Source organism: Schistosoma haematobium, chromosome 1, assembly GCF_000699445.3.
Source record: "Schistosoma haematobium chromosome 1, whole genome shotgun sequence".
In the NCBI taxonomy this organism is placed as follows: domain Eukaryota; kingdom Metazoa; phylum Platyhelminthes; class Trematoda; order Strigeidida; family Schistosomatidae; genus Schistosoma; species Schistosoma haematobium.
Window position 1 is genome coordinate 62160395 of NC_067196.1, and position 9728 is coordinate 62170122.

Sequence of the window (9728 nt, forward strand, 5' to 3'; positions counted from 1 at the left end):
CATCTGCATGTAGGGATCATCCAATCATGCCGAAGTATTATCAGCACAACATCTCATCTAGGTGTTCGAGCAACCATCAAGCTCATAGCAGAACGATTATGTTCAAATGGTTCAAATGGTTGTGGACGGAATAGAAGAAGCTTTCGCTTAACAGGCTTCCATGTCTAGTAGCAGGGGATCACCAAATCCTCCAGGCAGGAACCTAGGTATGTTAACAATAAAAGAGGAGAAGAAATTGGTAAATCATAGTGTGATGCTGTCCTTGGTCCTTGAGAATAGGTCAAGTTGCCTCTTGAAGGACTCCTGAGAAGTTGCTTGGACTAGCTCGGCTGGTAGCGAATTCCAGCTTTTAACAACTCTTAAGGAGTAGAAGTTGTGTCTACATTCCGTCTTGCTATGTTGTGTTTCCAGTTTCTGGGTGTTACCCCTTAGGTTATTATTCGAACTAAGCTTAAGTAGGTGTTTAAGAGGATGTCCAGAAGTGTTAAGAATACTATAAGCCATTAATAAATCACCTCTAAGACGCCTATACTCTAATGGGTAAAGGTCTAGTGAATGGAGGCGTTCTCCGTAAGGTTTAGATTTGAGTCCTCGAACTGATTTCGTGGCTCGCCGTTGGGAACGCTCCAAAGTGACCTTGTCCTTTTGGAGTGAGGGAGGGAGTACTATGTTTCCGTACTCTAAATAGGGACGGATGAAACTATTGAAGATTGTATGGAAAGTTCGTCCGTCAAACTGTCCAAAAATGCGCTTCAACGTTACCAGTGCAAGGTTTGCTCAGAAGGCACTTTTGTCACAGCGTAAGACTTTAAATCATGGGGCACCAGGACTCCTAAATCTTTTTCGACTTGGGATACTACTAGAGAGAAGTTTCCTAAGTTGTAACTGTAGTTTGCAACATGTCGCAGATGGACTACTTTACACTTTGAAGTGTTAAAGGTAAGTCCGTTATCGTCTGCCCAACTTTGAAGTCGAGTCAGATCCTCCTGAAGTGCCTGTATATCGTCTTGGTTGCGTATCTCTCTCCAAAGTTTCACGTCGTCGGCAAAAAGTAATAAATCTGACGTTATCTGTTGAGGAAGATCATTTATGTAGATCAAGAGGAGAAGAGGCTCTAGTACTGAGCCCTAGGGGACCCCACTAGGACATTCCATGGCCTGAGATTAATTGAAATTAACCCTAACCTTAAAGTGTCGATTGTTTAGGTATGAAGTAAGCCAATCGATTAGAGGTGGTTTGATACCTAGTCGTTTGAGCTTATTGGTAAGACATATATGGTTAACCTTATCAAAAGCTTTTGAGAAATCAAGGTAAATGATATCAACCTTTCCCTTGCGATCGAGGATGCTTGTCCATCTGTCAACTGCAGTCAGCAGGTTGGTTATACAAGAGTAACCCTTCCTGAAACCATGCTGTTGGGGTGAGAAGAAATTTAAGGACAGTAGATAGTCGTTTAAACCGTCGCATATCAGGGACTCCATGAGTTTTGAAGGTAATGACAGAAGAGCCACCGGCCGATAACTTGAAGGTTCATTGCGTCGACCTCCTTTGAAAATTGGTGTGATGTGAGCCAACTTTCCGGTAATTTGCCTCGGCTTAGCGAGTGTGAAAACATCACGCTAAGCTTGGTATAAATAAGTACGTGATGTAGTGGATACGCTACTGTGTGATCTGACAGAAATCTAGGGTAGTTAGGCACAATAGATGTCCTTTAGGTTCTTCTAAAACTCCCGGCGTACCTTGAAACCATGTTCGTCTGGAATTGGTACGACCCTTACCAGATTCAAATGGACATTCTTACTTCACACGATGGTCAGAAGCAGTATCCATCATGGACAATACTGCCGAAATAGTTGCCAGCGCCTTCGTCGACTTCCCTTCAGCTATCACTACAGACTTTGAGCGCCACTTCGAATCTGGATTTTTCAGTTATCTTACTACATTACTGGGAATCACACGGTTCCAAACGACCGCCTACCACACACAAGAAAACCGGTTGGTAGAACAGTTTCACCGACACTTATTAGCTTCACATTCAGCTGCAAACATTTCACAGTTGACTGACGCTCATCCACTGGTTTTACTTCTCATTTGCAATACACTGAAAGCTGATGTCGGATATACTTACTTTATTTACTTATGCCTGTTACTCCTCGTGAAGGAGCGTAGGCCACCCACCAGCATTCTCCGTCCAACCCTGTACTGAGCAAACCTTTCTAGTTCTTTCCACTTGTTATTCATCCTTTTCACATCTGCTTCTGTTTCCTGACGTAATGTGTTCTTTGGCCTTCCTCTTTTCCGCTTCCCTTCAGGACTACAAGTTAGGGCTTGCCTCGTGATGCAGTTTGACGATTTGCGCAATGTATGTTCTACCGATTCCCATCGTTTTTTCCTAATTTCTTCTTCAGCTGTAAGCTGGTTTGTTCTCTCCCACAGAAGGCTGTTGTTGATGGTGTCCGGCCAATGAATGTTGAGTATCTTGCGTATACAGCTATTTATAAATATTGGTTGGAAGTTGTTTTGAGTTCCATATGTTCTTCAACTGTAGGAATGCGGCCCTTCCTTTGCCAATCCTTACTTTTACGTCTGCATGTGAACCTCCTTGTTCGTCAATGATGCTTCCAACGTATATGAAGGAGTCTACATCTTCCAGAGTTTCGCCATCAAGAATGATTGAATTGTTGTTCTCCATGTTGTATTTGAGGACCTTGGTTTTTCCATTGTGTATGCTGAGGCCTACTGATGCAGAGACTACTGCCACACTGGCTGTCTTTACCTGCATTTATTCATGTGCATGCGATAGGAATGCTAGGTCATCTGCGAAGTCCGAATCATCTAGTTGATTCTGAGCTGTCCATTGTATGCCGTGTTTTCCCTTAGATGTCGAGGTCTTCATAATCCAGTCGACCACCAGAAGAAGGAGGTAGGGAGAGAGTAGACAGCCTTGTCTGACTCCGGTCCTTACTTGGAATGCATCTGTCAGCTGTCCTCCATGCATGACCGTGCACTGTAGTCCGTCGTATGAGTTCCGGATAATACTGACAATCTTCTCAGGAACTCCGTAGTGTCGAAGATGTTTCCATAACGTCCTCGCATCCACACTGTCAAATGCCTTTTCATAATCAATGAAGTTGATGTATAGTGACGAGTTCCACTCAACTGATTGTTCGACGACGGTCCGTAGTGTTGCAATTTGGTCTGTGCACTACCGATCCTTACGGAATCCAGCTCGTTGATCTTGAAGTTGAGCGCCTACTGTGCCTTTCATCCAGTTCAGCAACACTGCTAAAGACTTTCCCCGGTACTGAGAGTAGTGTAATGCCTCTGTAATTTTCACTTTTGCTCAGATCTCCTTTCTTTGGAATCTTGGTGAGGTGTCCTTCTCTCCAGTCCATTGGCACTTGTTCCTCCTCCTAAATCTTTTTGAACAGAAGGTGAAGCACGTTTTTAGTTACTTCGGTGTCTGACTTCAGTGCTTCAGCTGGTATGTTGTCGGGTCCTGCTGCTTTCCCCCTCTTGATTTGTCTGATGGCCATTCTGATTTCTTTCGTCGTTAGTGGACTGACATCTATAGGGAGATCTGTGTGTGCTGCTTCAACGTCCTGTGGATTCATTGGAGCCGACCTACTCAAGAGTTCCTCGAAGTATTCTACCCATCTATTACGCTGTTGTTGAATTTCGGTGATTGGCTTGCCTTCTTTGTCTTTGACCGGCCTCTCTGGTTTACTGTATTTCCCTGCTAGTTTCTTCGTTGTATCGTGAAGCTGTTTCATATTTCCTTCTCTAGCAGCTTTTTCTGCCGTCGTTGCTAGTTCTTCCACGTTTTCTGCTTGTCGGCTCTAATTCGTTTCTGCACTTGCTTGTTTGCTTCTATGTACTCATCTTGTGCTTGGACTTTCTCTGCTCGTGTTCGGCTGTTGTTAATTGCTGTCTTCTTGTTCTTCCTTTCTTTGATCCTGTCCAGTGTTTCTATGGAGATCCATTCCTTCTTGAGGCCTAGAACCTCTTGACACGTTGAAGTTAATGTTTCCATGATACCCTATAATGTTTCGAATTATTTGAAATATAGTACGAACTAAGAGTCCCAGAACTAACGCAATTGAATTAAGAAGTAAGACACAAGCACAAACGAATGTACTGTATTTGGAATTCGAAATCGTGCAATCAACAAGTACGAAAGTATCATTAGTTCGTTCGAACACCACATCCACCACAGCTTAAATTGGAGTCTAGGTGTTTGTAATCAATCGGACGTTTTTTTTCAATTTCATCCTAAGTCTGCCTGACATTGTATCGGAAAAGGATTCCGTATTATCTAGAATGTGCTCATTAGCATTAGAATCAACAACGGAAATTGGAACTGACTCACCTGGTTCCTGAAATTGTATTTGATCAACATGTGGACTGTGTGTACTTAAGTCATCGATGTCTAGAATTCGCACCATCGATTTTCCGACATTCTTCAGAACAATACCTGTAGATGGTCGAAGATCATTTCCCCGATGGTATGTACCTTCTGCGGACTCCAAACATCTCATATTCGACCGAAGAATTCTTCCTTTCAATAGCTTCGCTGGAGTCTCCTTCGTCACCGAATGTCTGGCATTTCTATATTGCAATAGAAAGGTATCTAATCCCCTCTCCAGCTCATTGAATGTTGAGGCGGCTATAGAATCAATAGCAGTCTTTAATGTCCTGACAAAATTCTCTGCCTAACCATTAGAACACGGATGTCTGGGAGCAGTAAATAGATGTTTGCACCCTATACCGTTCAACCAGGTAGTGACTGCATCTGCAGCAAAATGTGAGCCATTATCAGTCACCAACACCATGGGAACCCCTTCTCGACTAAACACCTTTCTTAATGCTTGTATTGTGGAATCATAATTTGGTGAAGTTGTGAAAAAAACTTCAGGCCACTTTGAAAAAGAATCAATGACTACTAGTGCGTAGTATTTACCAAGAAATGGTCCACAATAGTCAGCATGAATCCTCTGCCAGGCCTCAGAAGATACTGGCCATGGCACCCACTTCGAAGGATGATTTTTCAACTGATGACATTTCTCACAATTGTTTGCCGTACGACATATATCTGCGTTTATCTCTGGCCACCAGCATGTGAGCCTTGACAAGGACGTCATTTTCTCAACACCTAAATGACCACTATGAAGGTCTTCAAGAACAGATTTACGCAATGAAGGAGGAATGACAACACGATCATTTGAACATAAAATACCATCAGGAGTAGTAGATAGCTCATATCGCTTTGAAAAATAGATAGGAAATCTACGTTTCAAATTAGCACTCCAGCCTTTCCGTATAGCACTGAGTATACATCCAAAATGTCTATGAGTTTCTCTAATGAGGTCTGGACGTCTCATAGGTAAAGGTTGCACTAACAAACAGTCCGAAGTATTAATAGGTCTATCGTGTAATGACTGTCGAGAAATGTAGTCAACGTGTTGAATTTGTTTGGCACTTCTGTGCTGAACCGTATAGTCAATGCACTCAAAGAAATGCTCCATCGTTGAACCATAGTAGCTGAGAAACGTGCTAAGGATTTTTTCAGGATAATAAATAAACTTTAAAGCTTCGTGATCAGTAACAATAGTGAATTTCTTTCCGAATAAATATTAATGAAGTCTTTTAACAGCCCAAAACACAGCTAATGCTTCTCGCTGAGTCTGTGAATAACCTTGTTCAGTAACAGTAAGTTTGCGTGAAACGCAAATAACTGATCTGCTTTCCTGTTCTAAAAATTGCGACAATACCCACATGTGATGCATCAGTGAAAAGCACAGAATGTACACTAGGGGAGCAAGTTAGAAGTACAGCATCACCTTGAAGAAACTTTAGTAGATTCCGTAGGCATGACTCTTGTTCCTCACTCCATTTGAATGACTTGGATGTCAAAATATTAAATAAACAATTTGCACAAGAAAAATTAGGAATAAAACGGGAATAGTATTGAAGAGCACCCACTAGTGAACGTAGTTCCATAAGATTTTTTGGAGACGGTGCATTTGTCAGTGGAGCTAGTCGTTTCATATCTGGTCTAAAATTATTACCATCAACTAGGTATCCAAGACATTCAAAACTAGATACACAAAATGAACACTTATTTGGATTCACTGTAATATTCTTCTTAATTGAACGACGCAATAAAGCAATAAACCTCCGGTCATGAACTACCTTATTAGAACCATGAACAATGAAATCATCTTGATAAACTTCAACACCTTCAAGATCACTAACTACAGACCGAACGGGGTGTTATTTGTCGTCAAAATAGACGAAGATTGATCTAAAGGAATTTGAAGATAGGCATCTTTTAGGTCAACTTTCGAGAACACTTTAGAACCATGAAGTCGATTTAGAATATCTTCAGCCTCTACCGTTGTGCACGTTCGCTTCAACAAACGGGAGTTAAGAGTTTATCTATAGTCACCACAAATTCTAGGGGTCTTGCCGTCCGACTTCACTGGCGTAACGATAGGAGTACCCCATGCTGAAGACTGAATTGGTTCAATTATGCCTTTCTCACACAAATTGTTTAATTTCTTATTTACTGCTTCTCGAAGACCATAAGGACTTATTCGTCTTTTAAGAAAGACTGGATTACCCTGTACTTGGAGTTTTATAGGCTGAATTTTCATACCTCCATCGCACTTAGCACACGTAGCTATCAAATCTTTAAGTAAAGAATCAGAATTTTCTTTAGAAACTAGGAAAGAAGACTCCACCTTAAGCCTTTTCAAATTCCTTAAGCCCAGTATTGACAGTCCCGTTTCGCTAACTAAAAATTCGCAACGTATGTATGAAGAATTATCATCTCTTATCAGCGATTCACACCCTCTTATGGGCGGTCTGTGTCCAGTAATCCCCAATATTGATACTTCAGTGGGTCGTACCACAACGTTAGGATCTAAAGACTTCAAGTTCTAGAATGAAATAATGGACTCTATACTGCCTGTGTCCACAATAAAGTCACGAACCAAGCGATGTATATAATTGCTTTTGAATATGAGCATTACCTTTCGAAATAGTAGACAAAGATAAATGATCACTAGAAACATACGACTGATTGAGATTTAAATTACAAGATTTAGTACTATTTGAAACAAAATGGACAGTAGCTTTGCATACTGACTGAATGCACATGAATTACGAGAATGAAACTTTCCTCATGATAAACATTTACCAAACTTCATCTCACCTTTGTAATTTGCTTTGTAATCCCTTGTTGAAACACCTTTCATATTTACACGAGAATAGGAATCACTGTTAAATGAACGCAAGTTTGATTGACCCTGAGATTGTAGTTCATCATGACGACTAAGCAAAGTATTAGAAATGTTCATCGACTGGATATCAAGTTCATTCACCGCTTCGTAGTTAATACATGCAGTTCTAGCATCTTGAGAGGAACAGTTTGGCATTCTTAAAAACTCTTTCCAAACTCGGTATGTTAATTCCTGCAATTAATCGATCTCTCAGTTGCACATGAAGTTGACCACCGAAATTACACTTGGCAGCTTGTTTCTGCACTTCAAGGATGAATTCCCGAACATTTTTGTTATTTTGACGAACCATCTTATGAAATTTCGCCCTTTCACGGCATTCAAAACTGGTGCATTTTACATGATTTAATAATAGCTCTTTAAGAGTTGCATAAGAAAGTGAGATAGGTTTTTCTGGATATGCCAAAGTTTTTAATAAGTTGTACGCTTCTCTTCCGATGAATGTCAGTAAATGTGCCACAATTTTATCACCTTTAACACCTTTCTTAGTCATGCTCCAGATTTCAAACCTTTCCAAATAATTCTCAAAAGCTTCCGAAGTTGAGTGAATATCCAACTTTTCCATTGCAGGCTCCATCGCGACGCCAATATAATGTTTCGAATTATTTGAAATATAGTACGAACTAAGAGTCCCAGAACTAACGCAATTGAATTAAGAAGTAAGACACAAGCACAAACGAATGTACTGTATTTGGAATTCGAAATCGTGCAATCAACAAGTACGAAAGTATCATTAGTTCGTTCAAACACAACATACCCTCACAGTTCTCCTCCATAGGAGTTTCTTCTTCCCTCAGTAGATCTTGTAAGGCTTAGAACCTGCTGCTGAGAGCTATCTTGATTTCATTGATTTTGTTAGTATCTCGAAGGAAGGCTGTATTGAACCTTTGTAGTGCTGTTTGTCCAGTTGTCCAGTTTTTCTTTAGCTTCAGTTTTAAATTGGCCACAACTAGATGGTGATCTGAAGCTATGTCAGCTCCTCTTCTGGTTCTCACATCTTCCATTGTCCTTCGGAATCTTTTGTTGATGCAAATATGATCTATCTGGTTCTCTGTAGTGTGGTCCGGTGAGATCCATGTAGCTTTGTGTATACGTTTGTGTGGAAATATTGTGCCCCCTATGACCAATTTGTTGAATGCACATAGATTCGCAAATCTCTCCCCATTTTCGTCTCTCTCACCCAGTCCATGTCGTCCCATGATATCTTCATATCCGGTGTTGTCTATTCCAACTTTGGCATTTAGATCTCCCACCAGAATGGTGAGGTCCTTTCTTGGGCACTTCGCTGTGATTGACTGCAGCCGCTCATAGAATTGATCTTTGATGTCGTCATTGCTGTCATTGTTGAGTGCATAACACTGGATAGCATTCATTGTAATCCCCTCCTTCTTTGTTTTGAATGATGCTTTGATGATTGTGGATCCATGAGATCACCATCCGACAAGTGCATTTCTTGCTACTTTGGACAGCACTAGAGCAACTTCCTGAGTGTGTGGAGCATTGTCCTCTTCGTGACCGGGGTATAGCAGCATCTCTCCCGTAGCTAGCCTTTGTTGTCCAGCTTGGGTCCAATAGCTTTCGCTGATTCTTAGTACTCCCAAGTTGTATCTCCTCATTTCCGTTGCTATTTGACTGGTCTTCCCGGTCTACCACATTTTTCGGGCGTTCCATGTACCTAGAAAAATTGTTGCTCTGGTTGTTAGAATGGGCATCGGCCTTGTGGCTTCCGAAGGAACTTGGCTTTCTTCTAAATGAAGACCTAACCCCCAGGGCAGAGTTTAAATAGTTTGAATTATTTTCTCTGGTTAGGGGTTTTTCAACGAGTAAGTTTTCTACGGGATGGGGTCGCTAACCACATGCCTAACCGTCCTCCTTTACCCGAACTTGGGACAGGCGGTAACTCTAAAAGAGCTACAGGCGGAGTTGACGCCGGATATACTGCAGCGCAACTAGTTTACGGAACGACATTGACTTTCGAAAGAATTCGTTGATCTCTTATCTTCGTCAATGAATGTTGATTCAAACGCCACGTGTTCAGTTAGACCTGTTTCCACTCGACCGCTGATATCTGATGTTTTCGTCCAACCTGCAACATAGCACACATGCTTTTGTACGTCGCGACTCACCATAGCGACCTCTCCAAATGACATACGAAGGACGGTTCAAGGTATTTGAGTGTGAACTCAAGTACTATATCATCGAAAAGAACGGAACTAACGATAGCATCAGCACTGATCGTCTCAAAGCCGCGTTTGTTATTATTATTATTAATGGCTTGATTCAATATTATATTTTCGTGCATTATAGAATTCTCAGCACAAGTTATTTCAACAAGTTTCTTTCAGAGAAAAACGACAACAAAAAAGAAAAAATGTGGAAAAAGATCTGAAACTGTACAACATTTCAAATTAGAGACATGTTAAGAAT